Genomic DNA, 23,440 nt, shown 5'->3' on the forward strand with positions numbered 1-23,440 from the left:
AATGTCTCAAAATTTATCTTTTTAAAATGTCATGATATTCCATTAAAATGGATGTGTGTAATTTAATTAAGCATTCCCCATTGGATATTTCTGTTGCCTCCTGTTTAATTATGATGCTACGTCTTCATGCCTAGAAGCTTTTTCCTTCTTTTGGATCCTTTCATTAGGATATATCTCCAGGAGCAAGAATAAATATATTATGACCCTTGGTATGAATTGCCAAATCACTTTCTAAGTGAATTGAGGTGATTTTTAAGCCAGCGATGCATGAGTGTGCCAGTTTCACTCTTCCCTCATTGACATGGAATATGCTCCCATCTGTTACTGCAGTGGCCCCCTGCTCTATCTCCCCAGTTATTTCAGGGAGGTCCTGGGAAGGGAGTGGATGTTTTCTATGTATTTATAAATTCTCTAATCAACCACACAGTGTCCCTGGTACTTTGCTCTTTTCCTCTTGCAGACATTTCCCTCCAAACACCGGAGGTGATGCTGCCACTCCCACTGGGTACCCTTCTGCGGCCCCACAGTCTCCCCTTAGAGCTGTCATCCTTGATGTACTTGAACCCTTAAGGTGTCCAAGCCACTTGGTGGTCCATGATGACATAAAAGAAAGTGACTCTCTTCCTCTGTGTCGCGCTTTGTTGGGGCCGGGGAAAGAAGGGTGTGTCCATCCCAAAGCAGTGTTTGTAGGGTCCAGGGTCTACCGGGGTTTCCACGAAGCAATTCTTTCACTTTTTAATTACCTCCCACATCACAGAGGGCTCAGATGTGAACATATGGGGAGCGGGATAGCTTAGTGACTCCCCCACGCTGTTCTCAAAATTGACCCCCTTCCTAAGAGCCATTTACCCCCAAGTGCATCCTCATCCCCTCCTGGTCCTCACTGTAGAACCTGTAGGCGAAGATCCAGGTTCTCTCCTGAGTTACTTGCAAGTGACAGGTTGCAATGATGGCAAATGCTGACACCACAGTTCTTTAGGAGGGATGTTCTGGTTATTTGACTCCCTCCTCCCCGTCTCCATCCATTCATACAAGAATCGCCTAGGGGATGTGCTACCTGAGCGTATTCCCTCTGGGGCCTCATGTGGCTCCTCCTAGGCCCTTAGGGGTTTCCCAGTCTCTCCTGAGCAGGCATGGGAAGACCTGCTACATTGATCCACAAAATGACTGTCCTTGCTGCAGTAGTGACCAACCTCTGTTCCATGTCTCCTTGCTGGACTTGCTTCTGGGAGAATGTCTCTGAGAGCAACAAGTGCCTAGGTTTGCTCTCCCTCATTATGATGCATGCTCAGAAAACAGTAGTTGAGCCCTGCTATGGTGCACATTACCCTGTAACTGGCTGAGTGCCACTCTGTGGCCCAATATAGTGAGTGACAGCAGGGACAATGCCACAACTTCTAGTGTCGAGGGGGCCTTGAGGGCCCAGATTTGGTGGGTGGTCTGTGGAGAAGGGAAGTGGGCTGCCTGTCTGGCCTCTGTATTGTTCTTGGTTTAATGGGTTAGTGAACTATGAGACGTATGCCCCAGAGAGGTGAATGGAATAGCTCTTTCCACATTTACTTACTCTCTGCCCTGCCCTATTGGACCCAGACATGAGTCTGGAGAGGGCTAGGCTAGGAGACAAGTCCAGATGGTGATGACCATGTCATAGCCACCCCTCCAAAGACCAGGGCTTTGCAACTGAATCAGACTTGTTTAAGTTTCTCTTCCTATAGGGTGACCTTCCTGTCTCCTAGAAGATTCCTCAGACCCTGGTAGGCCTTGACCACCCCCATCCTACCCCCAATCTTTCCTCCCTAGACATGGCTGAAATCCTGTGGTGGGTGCAGCTCAAACTGGGGACCACCCTCACCAGCCACACTCACTACCCCAGCATTGGAGCATGCATGTATTTAACTCTTGGGTAATATAAGTAAAACTATTTGCTGATATTTACTATAGGAATCTTCATACACAGCAGAAGAAAAATAACAGTGAAATCAGTTCCCACATACCATCACCCATCTTCGACAATTAGCATCACTCTGCAATTTTTCTTTGATCTAATTCTCCCACCTTTTTGATTTTTCCCTTTGCTGGGTTATTTTAAAGCAAAGCCTGTCTCACTTGTGAATATTACTTATGTCTAACAGATAGGGACTTTTAAAAACAAAACCGTAGTTTCATTACACTAACAAAAGCTACAGTATTTCTTTTTTTGTTAGACCCTTAAATATGGAGGGTAGACGATGCTGCATTCAATTTTATAGCACTTCAATTTATTTGCATTTCCTTTAATGTTCTTATATTTTGCTTTCTACTTATATTTACTTTCAGGTGAACACTGTTTTTGTAAAATGTGCTCATTTATATAATGAGTGACTGACTTTTACATCTGAGTCCCTCCTAACCCCTTAAGCTCTGGATATTGGTGGGCTCGTTTACTAAATCCCAGAACTATCCATTTAGATGTGACGATGGGTCATTTTAGAACAGAAGCTACAGGGCTTTACCCATGATGTAAATATGCAGATCTCTTCACTCTGAGAGTCTACATAAGAAGGTTTGATCCACTCCTGAAGGATGGTTCTGGAACAAAGGACTGCAAGCATGCTCAGGATTAAGCACTAACATTTTTATGGAGCATCACAGAGAGAAAATTGCAAACTCCGTATGCCAATCAAGGATGGTATGTGAGCTTGAAGGATCATGGGCTGATCCCATCTGGCTTTCTTGTGCCTTTTGAGAAAAGTTCCATGTTCTTATTACTTGACAGTTCTCCTTGGGCTTTCTTGTTGAGATTTCATTGGTTTCTTCTAATCTTCCTCTCTCTTAGATCCCCAAATGTAGAGAGTAGATGATGCCATAGGCATAGGAAAGTGGCATTATTGTCATCAGTAGATACCTCTCAGACATCCACTTGGGTCCAGCTGGTCTCAGTTTTGCCAAGTCCCTGGGCAAGTTATTCCTCTGGTTCCTGTTTAGATCTTAGTTTCCTCATCTGTTGGACTTGAATCAGGAGTAGCCTGTGAGATTTTTCACATGACCACTCTGATGGATTGGTAGAGACTACTTGGAAAGCTTTGTTGAGAAGGATTATGAGGCTGCCTTCAGGCTGTTGGGAAATACAGCAGTGATCAATTGATGGCTGCCATGGACCCAAGGTAGGGAAGTGGTAGTGTGACTGCCATATATTTAATTCTCTTGGAACCAGATACTATGTTACGTTTAGGTTCTAACATTCTAGTTGCTGGAATTATACAAAGAAGCTGTCCTCTGTCCTTGTCCTCAAAGAGCCCACCACACAGGTGAAAAGACGGCATGAGAATCCATAATGAGAGCCTTGTAGTGTCATAAGGCAACCTCAGCTGCCTGCTTGGTGTGTGATTTAGAAAATAATTGCTATGGGAGTGACATCAGTAGTTTGGGGATTAGGACAAAAATTTTATCTGGTTGGTTGTCAATTTGTAAAGCATGCAGAGAAACATTAGCTGGCAGCAAGGTGAGGTTGGCAGCACTGAGAGCTTAGAACATCTGTCACACCCTCCCAAGGAAGGAGTTATGACCTATCTTCAAAGGCACCTTGTAATGCCCCTTAAAAGAGACAGAATGCACCCGGTTAAGTTGTTGGGTGGCTCCTTGCTTAACCCTCCGAAATGTTGCACCGTTCCCAGGCCGCCCATCTGGTTCTCATATTTTCATGAGACTCCCTCTAATGACGGAGGGTGTGGTGACGGTCTCGCTCAGGCACCTGGCAGCCAGGCTGCAGACTTCCCTCAGCTGTCTGCCTTGCACGATCTGGGTACTCAGCGTGGCTCTTTAAACCTCTGAACTTCTGCTCCTTCCTTTCGCCTGTGTCCAATGACAACCACCTGGCATGAAGCAGTATTTGATTTAGTGTCTGGGAGACTTTTCAGAGGCGGTGATGAAAGAACATGGAAAATTCAGAGTGGTGTTATTCACGGGAAAGTCACCACAACCAGTGTGCTTGGGGACATGGTGGTCAGATTTTGGTGGGGACATTTCGAGGGTGAGTTTGGGCTGGGAGTGCACAGAGGAGGGCGAATCAGATGATAGGGAAAAGACTTTGAAGACGGTACTTGTTTGGAAAACAGGTAGAACGTGGGTCAGCCAGCAAGCAAGGGATCTGTTTATTGCTCATCTCACCTAACAAAAGCTTTTCAGAACTGCAAACTGCTTCCCCGTTCCATTGTCTGGAGTTTTCTCACGTGGAGCTGAAGTCATTCTAAAATTAGAAGGCTCACGTGTTCTACCCAGGTACATGGTTCACTGTTCCAAATATGTGTCTATAGCACAAGAGACTTGGCATGTCTTAGTTTGGGCATAAAAGCTCATACACCTGTCTTTGCTTGCTTTGGAGAATGCTTAGAGGAACGCGGAGCCTCAGGAGAGAATGAGGGATTCTTTCCTTTCCTCTCTAGGATTGATTCTGGTCGTTCAGTTCCTCATTTCACCTACTTTTTGCAAAGGAAACTACGCTGGATCAGGAGGAAGGTTGCTCGAGGTGGTTGACAGACCATAGGGTGTGGATCAAGGGTCATAATTCTGACTACAGTAGCTGTGTGACTTTAGTAGATCTCTTAAATCTCCCTGAACGTCAGCTCTGCCACCAATAAAATTAAGGAGTAGGATTAAGGCAGTATCTTTTCAGGGAGTCACAAAATCACTTTAGTGGTCACAACCAACAGTATTTTTTTAAATGACATTAAGTAACTTAGAATAGAGAATTTCAGAGTTCATTATACGAAGGAAGGACAGATAATGTCTCACAATACTCTTGTTTTAGTTATTACTTGTTTCATATGTTAGCATTCTGCATCATTTTACTTGTATAAGCTGCACCCGTATTGCATCCTGTGTAATTTCCAGATTTGCTTTCTTCAGTGTAAGAACTGAGACACCAGCAGAGTAAATGCCGTAAATTTTTCTAGACCTGTGCCTCCCCCTCACCCACCCCCGTGTTTTATAGTTGTTCACTCCTAATTTGACAGTTCTTTTCATCCTCTCACCTTTATCAAGTCTTTTCAAAACACTCAACTTAGAATAGAAACAACAGCTCTTTCCTTATGCATAGACATTTCATTAGTGTACATAATAAGTAATTAAATTACGTAAATACAGTAATGAGTATAACTGACATAAACAGGTTTGGGAACAAACACAAATGTCCTCTTGGTAAATATACCCCTTAACTGGTAAAAACAGAAATGGGCTGGTAAACTAGAGTGGCCACCCAACTGAGCCTTGCGTGCTGAGGCCATTGGTCTAGATGTTTCTGCAAAGGAATAGAGAGGATAGGGTTGGGCAATTCAGGGGTGTGGTCGAGCTCAGTTAAGAGAGCATCTACCATCTTTGAAGAAGGAGGGTAAGTGATACAACTCATGGGGGTTTTTAAAAATCCAAGCCTGTAGAAGCCTTCCTGTTCTCCCACTTTTTAGTTTCCAATGTTTATTTCGCACACATTTGTTAAATACTACCTTACACCAGGCATTGTGCTAGGCCCTGGAGATACACATGAGAATTAAACATGAGCCCTGCCATCTGAGAGCACAGGGTCAGGCAGACAATGTTGGTGATTTCTACATCTCAAAGTAACTCTAAACAGACAAAGCTGTGATCTACCGAGATGGAATTCTTTGAAGAAAACGTTTGTTTCTACTACATTCAGACTTCCCATTTTTAATCATAGTGTTTAACCGTATACTTTTTATTCTCTTTGTTTAATTGTGTCTTGCTAAGTGTGGCCCTTGGTGCTGGGCTGGTTTTCCATCTGGTTGGTCACTCTCCTGGGCTGCGGTTATCTGGGAAGTTGGCAAAGAGGGCGCCTCTGCCAGCCACCTTGGGTTGCAAGAACAGAACTCGACCACACGTCAGCCTCAGTAAAAGGGTGTTGATTTTAAGGAATCAGCCCTCTGAGAATCCATGGAAATGCTAAGCAGCCTGGCCCCAGGGAGTGCGGGAGCCAAGGTGACTGAGGCAGTTGGTGGTCATTTACTCTTTGCCTACCACGAAGGTAGTTCTCATGTAACTCCTTCCGTCTCTGTGCTTCTTGGCTCAGAGCTTCAAGAGAGAGAATCAGACTGTTTGTCTTCCCTGGTCAGGTGGTCACCCAGCAGCTGTGGCAGGGTTGGCGAGGGAGGCTGCAGGTAAGAAGGTACCAGAGAGCAGCGTAGCCTGTGCATGGCGGAGTCCCTGGTTAGACCTGGAGGAGTGCAGATCAGCATTCCAAGTCACCGCTGATTTTTTGAATCGTTCATTTGATCAACAGATATTTCTTGAGCACTTACTATGTGCCAGGCCCTGATCACAACAGACAAAGGCTCTTTTCTCAAGGACCTTATTCTTCCCTAGGAAAGGTTGACATAATGCCATATTTTAGGTTATCAGATCGGCCTGCTTTTGAGAATGTCCATGCTGAATGCTAGTGTGTGTGAAGTGAGACAGCTACATATATTGTAACGAATGCAGATGTTGGTTTTCTGGGAAATAACTTAGTATTAACGGGGATCTTAACTCCTTAGTATGAGTAAGCAAGAATCTTAACAGTTGTCCGTGTCCTGTGACCCAGCAATTTCACTTTTAGGCATCTATTTTACAAAAATAATCAGAGATGTTAGATTATTATCCATTATAGTGAAACAGAGCCAATTTAAATATCAGCAAGAGAGAAATGGAACAGGTAGACAGATGGGCTGCATTAATAGTCCTTTAAAATCATGTTGATGAAGACTATTTAATGATATCGGAAAATGCACATGATGTATAAATAGAAAAAGTAGTATATAAAATTGAATGATATATCTCAATTTTACAAATTATACACACAGATACAAAAATAAAGGGCAAGCATCATATAGTATTAACGTTAATTAATTATCTCTGGTTAATGGGAATATAGATGATTTTAATTTCTTTCCTGCTTTCTTGTTTTTCTACCATGTCTGCAGTGAGTGTGTTTTAATGCTATAATCAGAAATAAAAGAGGCTACCTTTTTAAAAAGAAAGGAAAGGCGGTGCTGCTGTCCTGCCAGCATGGGTTGAGTGCCGGTTGTCTCGGTCTTGCTGTCCAGCGACTGCAGCTGTCACTGAGGCTCAGGCACTGCCACTGTTACTGGAGTGTGGGGACCTGCCACACTGGCCTGCATGAGAGCTGCCCTCGTCCCTGCAGCTTGGTGCCTGCACCTCGCTCCCCTGCACAGCAGGCCCTCCAGGGACCTTGCTTTCTGGAGAGGTTGGCCCCAAGAGAACAATTGCCACTTCACTTCAGAGTTCTGGGGATGTTCATCCAGACTCTTCTTCAGTGATCATTTGGCTCCTACATCTTGATCCACTTTGCAGAAATTTTAAGTATGTGATACCTCTAGGTTTCAACAGAGAGGTTGTGTCTTTCTGGGCCCCCAGCTCTAGGTTCAGTCTCTAGAATGAGAAGACTCTGGAACTAGACAGACTGAGTTCAAATTCCACCTCTGCCACTTACTAGCTGAGACCTTAGCAAATCACTTAACCTCTCTGTGCCTCATCTTCCTTACGTATAAAATGAGAGTAATAATACTACCTCCTCATAGGGTCATTGTGAGGATTAAGAGGTTGTATGTAAAGCATCTGGAGCTGTGCTCACACGGGAGAAACTCTAAGTGTGAGCTGCTGCTGCTCTTACTATGTTGTTGAGGATGCATATATCGTGAAGCAAGACCTGTATCTTTATGCTGGTTTTATCTCCCGGAGTTAAGTCCTAAGGCAGTGTTTTTCACACTTGAGTGTAGTTAAGAGTCATCCTACTGAGTGTGTTAAAATGCAGATTCCTGGGCCCCTGTCAGAATGTGACCCAGAAATCTGCACTTTTGGTCCTCAGCTGCGTTTTGCTGAGGCCCGACGGGAAGAAGCTCAGTGGTACCCGTCCTTATAGGCTGAGGTGCATTCTCCTGAAGGCAGTAGCACTTCCCCGTCCCTGGAGCTCTTGCTCATCCTCAGCTGGACAGTACTGGTTCCCGGGAGTCTGTGAGCTGTTTGTGTTCCAGGACTGACTTTCTCGCATTCACCCAGGAGCTTGGGAAGGAGAATAAAAAGCCTTGGAACTTGAGCCATCACCTTGCAGCCTTGCTGTGATGAAATGATGAACACGGTGGCTTTTGGGTAAAGCGTCAGCTTTGTATTCTGAGAGCCGGAGCCCAGACCTCCAGCTCCTGAGTTTGGGGAACAGCCTGGAGTGTCTGGGTATTTGCTAATGAAGGACCTGTAGATATTTTAATCCAGCCAGGCTCAGGTGTCCTCCTGAGCAGGCTCAGCAACCATTTGATTTACAGATTCATTATGTATCTCTCTTAGTTTCCTGCCCTGAAAGTTATAGCCCTACTCCCTTATCAGAATGTGTAATGGAAGATGATTGCACATATCTGGCCATTTTTTCACCAGGTTGCATTGGCTAAAAATATTTCTTAAATACCAAAACATGCTAGCACTAAACAAGGGGGAAACAGATAAGATGAAACAGACTGGGGGGCCTCAAAAAAATCCCACTTGCACGCTGGTGCCGTGTAGCCTTGGGTTCAGAAGGAGAATGCTTTTCTTCCTAGTTGTCTCGTAGCAGCCTGACTAGGAATCTCTTTCTCTGGGTCTTTTTTCAGTCTGACTTTTAGGGGCTTGGGATAAATGAGCGTGTCTCCTGCCTTATGCAGGGCTAAGAAGGCATTTTTGAGATCTTGAAACTGGAAGGTGTTAGGTCTTGCAGTGCAGCCTGTCACAAATGAATCTCCTGATGCCCTGAGGCATGATGCATGGAAATATAATCAGGAATCATGTAACAGTCTCTGGGAGCCCCTATAAAGTCCTGTGTCTAGCTGGCTTTCCACCTGATAACCTGTTAAATAAACACAGCCCACCACAGAGAAAGGCTCCAGAAACCTCGATACATACCTGACCGAATGATACCAGATTGTAGTTGTCACTGGAGGCAGTTGCCCAAGGATGTAACCCTAAGTCAGTACTTCCCAACCTTTTTCAGGATAAAGACTCAATTTGAACATGAAAAGTGTGTGATAGTTGCTGTGCCTTTAGTATTAAATTACATTAAATTAGTTAATATGCAAAAGCTGCTATGAGAACTCAGTAACACTTTAAAATAAATTTGTATTTTATTGATCTCAGTAGAATTCGCACAGTAATAATATGAGCTAACAATTCTAGAACTCACACTGTATGCTGGCTACTGTTCTGTATCTCCTCACTCAATTCCTGCAAGTCTAAGAAGAAGGTGCTATTATTAGCCCCATTTTACAGTTGACAAACTGAGGCACAGAGAAGTTGAGTAATTTGCCCAAGATCGCATAGTTAGAAAGTGACAGAGCTGGGGTTTGAACCCAGGTAACTGCAGAGTTCTAAACACTTCACCACTAAATACACGCAGAGACACACATATATCTCATTCAGACCACAGATATTGTTCGAGGGGAGATTTACAAACACTTTGCATTAACTCTGTGATTCTCTTTTTTTCCCCTTCCCAAGATAGATTGGGTACTACTTTCTGGGTTTTTAAATCCTCCATTCCACTGAAAGTTGGATATACATCTTCAAGCAAAGTATGGGTGTGTATGTGTGTGTGCATGTATAAGCACGTGCGTGTGTGAGCATTCGTGTGTGTGCATGTATGTGTGTATGTCAGCTTTTATTTAGTTTTATGTTCTCCTTAACACAAAACTGTGGAATCTTCCTTTACACATTTATTCCTCTATTCCACAAAGACTGACTCAGTTCCTATGATGTGCTGAATACCAGGGGAACAACCAAGACATCACTCCTGCCCTTGAAAATCTCACCATCTCGGGGCAGAACTGTCTAGCTAATAATCACACTCTTGTGTGGCACATGTGCTGTCAGGTGGCTGCACAAGGTGCCATGGGACGGGGAGAGAGAACCCAAACTTGTTCTTTGGGACGCATCAGGGAAGGCTTCTCAAAGGAAGTGACTTTTGAACTGAGTTTGGAGGCTGAGATGGAGGTAGGCAGGCAGACTTTGGGGAAGAGGACATACTCGTAGGGTGTGGAGGTGAGGCTGGAGAAAGCAGTAGCCAGCTGAGGAGGACCATGCATGGACTTTGTTCTGAGCTCTATGGATTATTATTATTATTGAAATGTTTTGCATAGATCTAATCACAGGTGCTTCCTAAAACAATCTTTTCATAGATTAATGTAAAATGGCAGTGTTACTAGGCTCATGAAGCACAGGGGGTTAAACCTATAGGACTCCAAGATCACAAAGTCCGTGTGGATGAAAACGTGGTCTTTCCACTCTTTCACTTTATTACATGCGGTGTCCCCGTTTGCTAGCTGCCTCGGGGGTATATCCAGTGGGGGTGGTTTCTAGGTTAGAAATTCTCACGTTATTCTTAGAGCATATGCTTTACTTGATTTCAGCTTCTCATTAGCAGGTGAGGGAATTAGGCTTTTTTCATCTATTTAAGTTTAGCTTGATGGAAAGGTGCCTAAAAATAAAAGTCATTAGAATCTGATAGCAACAATGACTAGAGTCTAGAGCCAGATGGCCTGGGTTCAAATCTTAACTATGCCTCTTGGGGACTGTGACCTTGGGCAAGCTTCTTAACTACTCTGTGCCTCAGTTTCCCCATCTGTAAAGTGGAGATAACAGCAGAGCCAATCTCATACGGTCATTGTGAGGATTAAATGAGATGACATATGTAGAGCGCTTGAACAGTGCCAGGTCATGGTAAGTTCTCTGTAAGTATTTGTTATATCAATAATCTTTTCATCTAGATTTGCAAAGATAGGGCATGAGAAAGCAATAACACATGTGTGAGCAATGGTACTGGAAACACCCAGGTGGCCTGAGCCAGTTGGTGGCAGGGATGTGATTAGAGTTTCAAGTCATAAGGGGCCATGGCGGGGGAAGACACATAACTTGTCTTTCAAGGACGTGCCCTTGAAACTCAAAGAAAGGGTCAGAGGAAGCCCCACTCTGCCTGTTGGGAAGTGGTGTTGTGGAACCTGCTACTAGATGGTGCCAAAAATTAAGCTTCATTTTAATATTATGGTACCCAAAGCAGAGGAAACCCAGTCTGCCCCTTCAGTGGCAGTTACAGGAGATGTGATGTGTGCTCTATTCTGAGCAATGAGATTCAGGAGGAACATGGAGAAACCAGAGAGAACCACCATATGGAAAGGCTCAAGGCCAGAGAAACCGAGGCACCAGGGGCAGAAGAGGAAGATGAAGGAAAGTCTCAGCTCCCTGTGCCAGATGCCCGGCACGTGTCACAGGAGCACAGAGGCGAGAGCAGCACAGTCACTTGCTCCAGGACTTCACATCCTTGCTCACTACACGGAGCCCTTCGACACTGTTGTTTAAAATAAAGTACGAACGGGTTGCTCTCACTCCTGTGAAGGGTTCAGGGAGAGGTTGATGCTGTGGGGGCTATTTATAGCGATTTACATGAGAAAGGTTCACTCCTAATGTCTCTTTTATTCTAATGGTTTGACCCTCTAAGCGTGAGTACAGGTTCGAAGTATATACCAATGGGGAAATAATTAGGTAGTTAAACTGAGAGTGTACTAATTGAAGAGCTAGAGCTACTGGGATTAAATCGCTCTTAGGATTAACCATCCAGTGACAAAATGGAAGAAAACCATATCTTTTCAGAAAAAGAAAAAAGGGAAAGTTCTCTGGTACCCTTGAGAAAGAGGATATTATGCTGAAGGGATCTTTGGCCCAATTTAAGTTGACTTTTTTTTTATTCTTATGATTGAATGTGAGGGCTTGCTGCAGGGGGCTGTGCTGGGCATCAGAGATGGACAAGGGACAACCCGTGCCCTCAGGGCCCTTTAAGTGGTGGGGGTGAGGACTAGAACTATAAACCTAAACCATTACTTGACTTAAATGACTGCTCACCAGAGTTATAAATAAATCAGTGCCAGGAAGGGCCAGGTGCAGGCTGTCCTCTGCCTGAGGGGACTGAAGAAGGTGCCCTAGAAAAGCGAATTTCTAATCTGTGTTCCACCACCATGGAAGGCCTTCCCAGCTTGGGAATCAGCGTCAGCAATGACAGGAGGCTTGAAAATGTGTGTTTGGAGCATCCTGAGTTAGTATCCAGGACCTCTCATCTGTGAACCATGGAAAAGGATACAGCCTCCAGACCAATTCTCAACAAGTTAAATTTAATATTTGTTGAGGATCCTGCAATACGGTGAAAAGGCTAGGCCCCCTGCTACCAGTGTTCGCCTTGGTGTGTCTTGTGCCAATTATGGCCACAGTTGGCTTCTCTAGGAGGACAAAGGGCCTCTCTGATTTGGATACAGTGGAGGAGGCCCAGCCAGCCTGTTTTTACTCTGCTTGAGGGAAGAGCTCTGCTGAGCTGGCTTTGCTCCCTACTGGTCACATTTCAAGTTAAAATTACTGACCTTGGTAAAGAGTGTTGGTACTGCAGAAAGCTGTCCAAATAGCTACTCTTGTAAAGTGTCATACTGGCTAATTAAGCCAAAGGAATTCTCCAAAGGTACATTTTGGCCATTAAAACTACAGGTTGACTGATTTTTTTAAACTTGACTTAAGTAGCATAACTTTGTGAGTAAATATAATCCCCCGAACCAGGATCTTGTTTGGGGAGAAAGCTTTGACAATGTCAGTACTTTTAAGTATCAGAGTATTTTTATTGGTGTTCGAAGACTTATATAAGTGAAAGTCTGGCACATGGAGGATGCTCAGTTCATGTTAAGTGAATGAGTGCCCAATGCTCAGGCCACTTGCATATGTGTCTTCCTCGAAAGGACTCTGTCTTTGGAAGCCTCTGGCAGCTGTCTAGAACCGCACTGTCCAATACACCAGCTAAATCTGTCTATGGAGCACTAGATGTGTGGCTAGTCCAAAATGAGATGTGTTAAAAATATACAGTATACACCAGATTTTGAAGACTTAGTATATAAAACAGAAGAATGATCGATATCTTAATAAATATTTATATTGGTCATTCATTGAAATGACACTATTTTGACTGTATTGGGTTAAATAAAATATATTATTCAAATCAATTTCACCTTTTTTCCCCCTAAAGGCGACTCCTAGCCAATGTAAAATCACCCGTGTGGCTCACACTTACTTCTGCTGGACAGCACGGCGCTAGAACTTCGCAGCACACCTGTTGCCACGCCCATCACTTCCCTCCCTCCTGGGTCTCTCCCTAAATCCCAGCCTCTTGGGTCATCTCTCCTCAGTCTCATCCCAATGGTGTGCTCCAGCGCAACTGTCTAGTGCTTTCTTGTGCCTTTGTACCTGTGACAGTGTTCCGCTTAGGGAATGTTGACTTCTCCTCGAAGATCCAGGTCGCATGTCTCCTTCAGAAAGCTTCTCTGACCATCTTTGAGAAAAATTAATTTGCCCCTCTTATAATCCATCCCCTTGTCTTTGAAATATTTGTTTTGTCCCCCCTGCTGTCTCTTCTCTCACGGTAAGCTCCTTGAGGACGAGGGGACGGTGTCCTGGTCACCTCTATGTAAGATGCCCTTAGCTCACTGCCTCACACAATAGATGCACAGTAAAGGGGGATGAATTAATGAACCTAACTCTCTGTAGCTCACCAATTTCTATATCGAGAAAGGAAACACAGAAAGTTAACATAGTATTGGGCTTGCATCTAAAGTGGAGGCCATAGGCTGCTAGCATAAGAATCACCTAGAATGCTTGTAAAAATTGATTCCCAGGCTTCACTCCAGACTAACAGATTCATTCAGATGTTAGCTTATGCTACAGGAACAAAATTTCATTGCCTTAATAGCAAAAGTTTAATTCTCACTCAGTCCACAGTGGGCCGTTGAGTGACTCCCCAGGGAAGCTGATGGTTCAGGTTATACGCCATGTCAGCAAGTGGGATGTAAGGTCTAGTGCTGGCAGTGGGACACTTCCGCCCAGAAATGTCTCAGTTTTTAGTGCTCATATTTGGTTGCCTGACACAACTCATATTACCATCCGAAACTTCAAGAGTGGGGGAAGACCAAGCATCCTGTGGGCCTAGAAGTACACATATTGATACACAAGCCAAATGCACATCTCTCAGGTGGGGCCTGAGAATATACATTTTTAACTTCCTTGGCGATCCATGTTCATACTAAAGTTTGAGGACCGTTGGGTAGGACAGGAGTTCTCAACCTTGGCTGTACATTAGAATTACCTGGGGAGTTTTAAAAACTGATGCCCTGGGGCCAGCCCCGTGGCCGAGTGGTTAAGTTCTCCTGCTCTGCTTCAGTGGCCCAGTGTTTCGCTGGTTCAGATCCTGGGCGCGGACACAGCACCACTCATTAGGCCATGTTCAAGCAGCATCCCACAGGACACAACTAGAAGGACCCACAACTAAAATATATATATAACTATGTACTGGGGGTATTTGGGGGGGAAAAGCAGGAAAGAAACAAAAAGATTGGCAACAATTGTTAGCTCAGGTGCCAATCTATAAACAAACGAAAAAACACTGATGCCCTGCCCCGCGAGGTCCTAATTCACAGGGGCTGGGATGAGGTCCAGTCATCAGTATGCATCTCCCCAGGGGATTCTGGTGCACGACCAGGGTAGAAAACCACAAGTGTAGGGAAAAGAGCAAGGGCCTTGAATCCTGACTGATACTGCCTGAGCCTTGGTTTGTATATCTGTCAATGCCAGTGAAGATCAAACGAATGTGAAGGTATTTGTCAGCTGCGGCATTGAACAAATATTGGCTGTTATTATACACCAGTGGGGTGGACTTTTGTATAAACTGGATTTGTGCGCTCCCCTTTGTATGCATGCCATTAACCTTCCTCTCCCACACAGAACCAGGGAGGAAGGAGAGCATCCTCCACACCTTTGCACCTGCCTCCTTTATAGTCAGTTAAGTGGGTGGTCCCTTCTCCCTCACCTCTGCTTATCTTGGGGATGAAGGGGAGAAAAAAAGAGGACAAAAACCCCTTCCCTGGGGCCGGCCTGGTGGCGCAGCAGTTAAGCTTGCCAGTTTCGCTTTGGTGGCCCAGGGTTTGCTGGTTCGGATCCCGGGTGCGGACACGGCACTTCTTGGTAAACCATGCTGTGGTAGGCGTCCCACATATAAAGTAGAGGAAGATGGGCACGGATGTTAGCTCAGGGCCAGTCTTCCTCAGCAAAAAGAGGAGGATTGGCGGCAGTTAGCTCAGGGCTAATCTTCCTCAAAAAAAAAAAAAACCACCTTCCCTGCCTCTATTGTCCTCTCCCTAGCCTCTTCCAGCACCCTTAGCCTAGGGCTGTGATTCTGCCATCGCCTTTCCCAGGTCCTGTTCCACTCACTCTCCCTTCCACCTGAGACCTGAGCCTTATACTTCTAATCCCCTACAGCCCTATCTCCAACCTCTTCCCGTAGCCCATTCCCCTCTGACACTCCAGTCCCATGCCAGGACAGACAGTGAGCCCCCGGCCCTGGGAGAGGTCCCTTCCTGCTTTCTGACAGGTTGAGCAGCGTAGGGAGTCCATATTCTCAGCAAATGTGTACCCAAGGCATTTTCCCATAGTGGTGTTGGCAATGGCAGATTCCACAGCACTCTGTTTAAGAGGAAAGTATATGACAGGTAAGACCGGCTCCTGTGAGCTGGTCCAGCACTCTCGCTCGCTCTTTGGAATATTTTATTTCAAGAGCTTTGATTTGCAAGCAAGCTCTTGAAATATAACCATTCTGTAAGCTAGAAATTGCCTCAGAAGTCAGTTTTTTTTGGTTATAAAAATACCGCATCAACTTTCTTCCATTGACAGAGCTATGAGTTAATGCTGAAATAAGCTGTTTTTAATTATTTTTCCTCTCGTATCTAACAATTTTTAAGGCAGAACAATGCAAGAGTACCTCGCAGGAAAGAAATGCAGTACAGTTTATGAAAATACAGATTTGTGTGTTTGATATAAAAGAGTCAAAAGAATCCCTTAGCCTGGACATCTGTGATATAGATCTTTCTGAATGATTCTTACTGGGAACACTGATACAGCCGAGGTCCTTGGCAGTGGACGTTCTAAGTCAAGCATCAGATTATAGGCCCCCTAATCTTTCCAAAAGCTGTTGGCCACTTTCTTCCTTCCTACCCATCAGCCTGAGCCTTCTCTCCACTATTGGTTCTGAATAGAAGTTGGAAGGGCTAGAATGCAATGCATCCAAAGGAAAAGATGCTCAAGGAGCTCAGTTCCTCATCAGCAGGGACCACAGGTGCAGCTTTTCCTTGTCTCCAGTGCCTCCCACTGAGTAGGGGCAACAGGTGTTTTCATTGCTGTGCGTACCATGTTAGGGCTAGTATAGACATTGGCGATTCATTGAATTAAACATAAATGCTTAGCAATCTTAAAATGAGCCTCCTTAGGTAAGATCTCTGTGATGTACTTTCTTGCAAAGGAGAGAGTGGCATGTATTTGAGTTTCTGGATTAAACTGCAACCCAACGCGCTATCTCCACTATGACGCTATGTCAGCATCAGTTGCAAGAACAACAGCAGCAATTGCAACGTGTTCTCAGAGTAAGACCAAACCTGCTCTTGCCCTGCAGGGCCCCCTCGCATGCAGCCCCCGCCTCCCTCTCCAGCGCAGCTCACCTCTGTCCTCGTCCTCTCTGCTCCATCTCTCTGGCCTCCTTTCATTTTCTCAGATGTGTTGGACCTTCTCTGTCTCAAGGCTTTTGTATTTGCTCTTCCTCCTGCCCGGGATTCTCTTTGCCCAGTTTTCCCGTGACTGGCTCATTTGTGTCCTTTGGGTCTCAGATCTGCTTCCCCTTCTCAGAGTGGTCTTCCTTGAATGGTGACCTCCCATAGCAGGGCTCCTTCACACCTCGGTTCATTTCCTGCATAGCACTCGCTGCTGTCTGTAATGATTTCATGTGTTTGTTTACTTATCATTTGCGTGCCTTCCACCCGGCAGACCTAAGTTCCTGGAGGGCAGGGGTCTTGTCTGTCCAGTTCTTTCATGCATCTCCAGTGCCCAGCACAGCATTTGGCACATAGAAGACACTTGGTATGTGAGGGAAGGAAGAAAGGGAGGGAGGGAGACAGGAAGGAGTAAACCAATACTAAGTACCATACCCAGTGCTTTATATCACCGTTGCATCTTTATAACATTCACTGTTGATGCATGGGGAAACTGAGGCCCAGAGGGTTTCAGGGACTTGCCCAAGGTCAGAATCAGTAACAAAGAGCTGAGACTTGGTCTCAGTCTACCTGCCTGCACAAGTTCCTGCCAGAGTCAGGTCTGAGGTTATAGTTCAGTCTTAAGTTTGTGCCTTATCTGCAACTTCACAGATTTATTAGTAGGACATATTTTGTTTATTCTTGAGGCTCAAAACTTTTTGTCTGTGGTCTTCTGTCCAGATCATTTCCCACTACTTTGTGCAAAAGGACTTGGTGGTAACAAAGAAGTGCTCCAGGAGAAGGATATTTTGGAGGGAGTTGTAGACATCTTGAGCATGAGGATTATAGATGATTCTTATTTGAGAAGTAATGTACATCTCAAAGTCTAGTTTTTGGAAAACAAAACAATAAAAATAACTATGGCAGCCCTTGGAAAGTGGGCCAGGCTCCAGACGACATTGGTAGTGCTCCAGTAAAAACACTCTTCCCCCAGTGGCAGGAGCTTCAGAGGTTAATACATGTGGGTGTAGCGGCAGCTTTGCAGTGTCGCTGAGATCTCTGCAGCAGCCACACTTCTGAGACTAGAAGACTGACAAAGGATGCTCAGCAAACTGGTTCGAAAGGAGATAAATTACTGTTTTACAAAATATATAATTATATACCTGGAAACACACACATAAACCACCAGAATGCCTATTAGAAATATTATGAGTATCCAGTAGAGTGCAAGTAAGAAAAGAAACAATCAGTGGGTTTCCTATAAACTATAAATAACCGAATATACTGGGGAAGATCACCTTCAAAATAGTTATAAAACAGACTGTAAACTATGTAGGAATAAACTTTAAAAGATGTATTAAGAATCTATTTGAAGAATACTGTAAAACTTTCCTTTTGAGCTAATTTATTTGGCTGAACAAAGAGACCTGCACCTCAATAGGAAAGCACAATGTTATAAAATTGTGAGTTCTTCCCATTATTTAGAAAATTAAGGCAGTTCTAGTTAGTCTTTCCACAAGATCAGAATGGGTCAAGGTACAAGAGAATGTTGATTTAAAAGGTTGAGGGATTAAAATATTACTAAATAATACAAAGCTGCACTAATTAAAACATTGTGACATTGGCACAAGAATAGATATATTGTGGAAAGCTCCAGAAGAGAGCCAATTACAAGTAACAGGTTGATGTGATAAAAAGTAGCATTTCACATCTCTAGGGAAAGAGATGATGTCACAAATGTTTCTGGGGATGTATGCTAACCATTCAAAAAGAAAGATATGAAAACTTAATGACATCCTAAAATAAGTTCTAGCTGATTGGAACATTTTTCAAATGGAAGCATAAAATTTCTCGAAGAAAATATAGATAACTGTTTATATAACTTACAAAAAGGAATAATTGTAACATTCAAGACAAAAACCAGAAAGGAAAACAGACACATAAAATTTATAATTTTCTGAACATTACAAAGATACACTGTAAAGAAAATCCACAGGGAATATTTGCCAATATTTGAATCCTAAAGAGGATTCATGTCTTTAACAAAGTACTCTTAGAAACCAATAACAAAAATTTTCACACACCAGTAAGAGAACTTGCAAATTATTTGAATAGCTATGTCAAGATAACAACTAACTGTGGTCAATAAAAATAGAATAAGCCTTGCTGGTCATCAAAGAAATGCAAATTGATGCAAGATATCATTTTCATTGATCAAATTAGTGAAGATAAAAATAAGTGTTGTTGTACAAAGTAGATAAGGTTGGAGCTTTGTATCATTGGGTGTGTAAGTTGTTACAACTTTTATGAGAGCCATTTGGTAATATTCATCATAAGGTTTTAAAATACTCTGCTTACTCATTGACCCAGAAATACCACTTCTAAGAATTTATCCTAAGGAAATAAGCTTGGGTCAAGTCTTGATTTGCGTCAAGACTTAGCTATGATGATGTTCATTGCAGAAAGATATTTATCAGGAAAACTCCAAGCATTGAGATGGTGAGAGGTGCTGGGGAAGGTTTAGAATTGCTTTGGAACGGATGGACAGGGGCTGTGTCCACATTACTGGACACATGGAACATTTAGCACTCAGGTCACTGGCTGAGGGTCAAAGGAGTTGTACATATAAATGGCAGTGATGCATTTGATGGTCTATCCTTTGGGGGTTGTTTTGTTTGTTTTCCATTTTGATGGAAGCTCTTCAAGTTTGTATCTTTCACATTACTGTGAATTGAAGGCCAAATTTACGGTTTTGCTCTTGAACATCTGCTTAGGTTTGGGTAGTACTAGTGGACATAATCATTTGCTTGAATTTCTAATTTGTGTTGGTCCTCAGATTATACTTGTACAAACAAAAAGTGGAGGTTTTTCTCTTCCTACTGCTCTACCCAGTTTTGCATTTTAGAAGGATCATCCAACTTGCAAATATTTTTCTGCAGACACAAACAGATGACTGGACAAACAGAAAAGAATGCTTTTTCTTTGATGTGGTAAGCTGAATAGTGGTCTCTCTAAAATGTCCACATCCTGAGCCCTGAACTTGTAAATATGTTACCTTACATGGCAGAAGGGACTTTGCAGGTTGATTAAATTAAGAACCTTGAAATGAGATTATCCTTGATTATCTGGGAAGACCAATGTAATCAAAAGGGCCCTAATGAGGCAGGAGGGTCAGAGTGGGAGATGAGGGTAGCAGAGATGGAGTGATGCTGCCGGAGCCAAAGACTAGTCCTGGCAAACTCTAGAAGCTGGAAAAAGCAAGAATCCTTTCTCCCTCTAGAGTCTGTGGAAGGAACCAGTCCTGATGACACCTTGATTTTAGCCCCATTAGACTCATTTCAGACTTCTGACCTCCAGAACTATAAAATGATTAATCTGTGTTGTGTTAAGTCACTAAGTTTGTGGTAATTTGTTATAGCAGCAGTAGAAACCCAATACATTTGGAAAAGGAGGAAAAATCAAACTTATACTTGAGCCATGGCGATACATCAGTTAATCCTGAGTGAGAAGTTCAGAGACCTGGATTCTGGACACAACCTTGGGAAGTCACCTCTCTAGATGTTTATCTTCATTGTTAAGGTTGTCTTCTTGCTCTAAAGTTCTGTTCTTCCTTAAGCATTTGTTTACCATCATTAGATACGTCATTGTTATGACATTGATAAGTATGGGTGAGGCTGGTGAGTAGATTTTAGTTTATTTGTTTTGGAAGCTGGCTATGCTATTGTTAGCATTTTCCTTTTCGGGGTGTATGCCTGAGTGTGTGCTATGTTCTCATATGGAGGATCTGGAATATGGCAGTGAGGCCCGTGGAGGCAAGAGAAGACATACATAGAGGTTAGAAGCCATTAGAACTACAACAAATGGATGGCAAAGTGCACCTGAGATTGGGCGTGCAAGCCTCACAGAGTCTCCCATGGTGATCCGAGATCTTTCTAGAAGGATTTTTCTAGAAGATCCCTCCTACTCAGACCCCTCGTCCAAATTGCTGCAAAATTTTGCACATACAGAATGAGAGGTTTGAGGTTAAAATGTCACATCAAGGCACTGCAGTGGAACAGCCCAAGGGTCCACAGCCACTTGTGTAGCAGACCCGCAGGACCTGCCCAGAAGGGAGAGTGGGCTTTATCCAGTCTTCTCTCCTCATGTGCTGTCTGCTCTCTGGCCTTGAGAAGGCACACAGTAAATGTTGCTGAAGAAAAAAACTGTTGGAAACATTAACAGTGAGAGTTATCACTTGATACCACATGTATGCATGTGGAATAACTTGGTACGTGGGCATTTGGGCGTTTTATCGCATGCATTCTTTCCTTTACGATAAGCACAGAACCATAATCAATATCCATTACTGTTTGAATATATTAAAGATAAATATATACATGTAGTTTTCAAATTGTGTTTGTTCCTATAAGGAATCAGTGCTACATTTAAAAATGAGAATGAATTAATCTTATCACCACTGAGAACAAACTACTGTAGAATTTAGCATTCACACCAAAAGCACAGCTGTTTTTATCGGGGAATGACATGAAAGACACCTTTGTTTTTCGGAGCACATTTGAAGCACAATTGGTGATTGAGAAACATGCGAGGGGGTCATAGTTATAACTTGTTATCCTAACGTATGGAAAGGTTGTGAAATGGAACTGGGGTTTTGTAGTTAAACCTGGGAATATGGAAAGCCCCTACTTTACACAGATTCAGTTTCATCATCAAAAGGGATATCAAGGTGAACAAAATAGCCTATTACAGTGAAAAGGAAAAAACAAAATCCCAGACTTGGTTAGCCAGACAGTCTTGGATCCCTGCCATGGCTCTGATGCCAACCAACAGAACAACCTTGGGCAAGTCACTTAACCTCTTGAGTCTGTTTCCTTGCCTTTTACATGGGGAAAATAACACATGCCTGCTTGTCTGGTAGTGGTAAGAAATAGGGGTGGTGGCTGACACATGCAGCCACTCCTCCATACCTGCCTCCAAAGGATGTACAATCCTATTGAGAAGATGCCAGGACCATGCTCCACTGTCCATGATCCAAGACAGAGCTCATTCATTCCTGCTCTAGAATCCTCTCCCCTCGGCCCCACCTTGGCCAGGTGTTGAGAAGGAAGTGCCGCATGCGGGTACCTGTCCAGGCCATGGTAGGCTGTGGAAGGCTCCAGTCAGCATGAGATGAGCTCTGTTGCTCTTCTTCTCCTTCTGCACCACTTTTTGTGTTGAGTCCCAAGGTTTTGTCTACAGTCTCACTTCCTTTCCTTTGTCCTTCTTGATGCCTTCATTTTTCTCTCCCAAGTACTACCATAAGTTGGAGTGTGGGTTCTAATTCACCCAGGTATAAGGTCCTATGAAGGTATGGGATGACTTGCTCGTGGTTTTTCTCTTCCACAGCAAGTTTTCTCTTCTGTAGTAAGTTTTCCCACACAGGTAAAAAGCTCAGTTAATATTTGGTGAAAAAAATTGTAGAATCGAAGATCTCACCTACAGGATGCTGGAGATATACCTTTGTGCAGCTCATGTCCTGGACTTTGTGCTCACCTTATCCATGCCATGTGGACTGGTGCCCTGGGAGTGCCCAAGGGATGAGGGTAGGAAACTGACAGAGCCATGGTGTCATGGTGTCTTCTACATGGCGGGAAGCTGTATGTGAGCCTTTTCTCAGGGGGTCAGAGAAGAGCAAAGAGAGCCTTTCACTCATCAGAGTAGAGCTCTTCCAGGAAGGAAAATGGTACCAACAGTCATGTGCTCAAGACCTTGTTATGCCAGTGTCTCCAGGCTGGCTGGGGACAGGGTGAGACAGAGACTTTTCACAGTGTACACTTGTGTTCCTTTTGAATTTTCAAGAAGATAAAGGGAATGAATGCTTTTAAAAACCACATTTCATACAGGCCAGTTCACAAGGAGACTCATGGAAGCACAAGCGGGCTTTGGTGGAGCCACCTAGAATAGAGAAGGTCTCCTTTGCACATGCATGGTAGAGTGACTTCTGCATCATGTCAAGCTGGAAAGTTTGGTTTGGGTCTTGGAGGGTCGTTGGTCCCCTGTATGCTACTGTACTGAAAGCCACTGGTCCTGGCCAACCTCCTGACACCTCATTGGTGGCTGCCTCAATGTGGGTTTGTCCTGGAGGGCTCCATTCCAATGCCATTCCTGACACTGCATACCTGGAGCCTGAATCCTGAGACAGACACTATCCAGCAACTCAGGTTCTTATCCTCAGTTCCATTTGCAGAGAACTTGCCTAGTTTCTGGTGGGGCCGTGGGAGCTAACAGTATCTTCTTTAGAAGTTAAATTAAAGGTGGGTGGGTGGGTATGCGAACTCCATGCTGCCCCTGGGCTTGGAATACTGAATACTGACCGTTTTTTCCTCTGTCAGTTCCCACTGAATATGGTCATGTAAAACCTGATATGATTGGGGAAACCTGAGCCAGGAATCACTTATATTTTCCTCAATCTGTTTTATGAATGGCTTGAATTGAAAGGAAAGGCACTAAATGGTACACAGACATGTCTACACTTTGCTGTAGGCCTGCTCCAGAACCAGATAAACGTGTCAAGTGCGGGAAGCACCGTAAGCTAGACTTGGCTTTGGGGCTGACATCCTGCCTAGGTGGCTGGAACGTTAGGGAGATGCCTTTTCATAGCTCACCTATGAGTTTAAAGCAAAATAAGGCAGGAAGTCAGAGAGAGACCAATTCATACCCTCTTGATTATTTACTCAACATGATGCTGAAAGACATTTGTGTTTTTTGGAAGTTCTATCCCCTGGCAGTGAAATAAAACCTCCTTTCTGGGCTAGAAAGATTGATGTCCAACTACATTAAAGGAGTGTGTGAGTAAAAGGAAA

General features: G+C 43.9%; 1 protein-coding gene across 3 annotated transcripts in view; it reads left to right on the forward strand.

Annotated features, from left to right (window-relative positions):
- The window catches only part of TGFA (transforming growth factor alpha), a 104,157-nt gene that overhangs the window by 35,043 nt on the left and 45,674 nt on the right, over positions 1 to 23,440 (forward strand). The window lies entirely within an intron of this gene.

This window comes from Equus quagga, chromosome 5, assembly GCF_021613505.1.
Source record: "Equus quagga isolate Etosha38 chromosome 5, UCLA_HA_Equagga_1.0, whole genome shotgun sequence".
Lineage (NCBI taxonomy): Eukaryota > Metazoa > Chordata > Mammalia > Perissodactyla > Equidae > Equus > Equus quagga.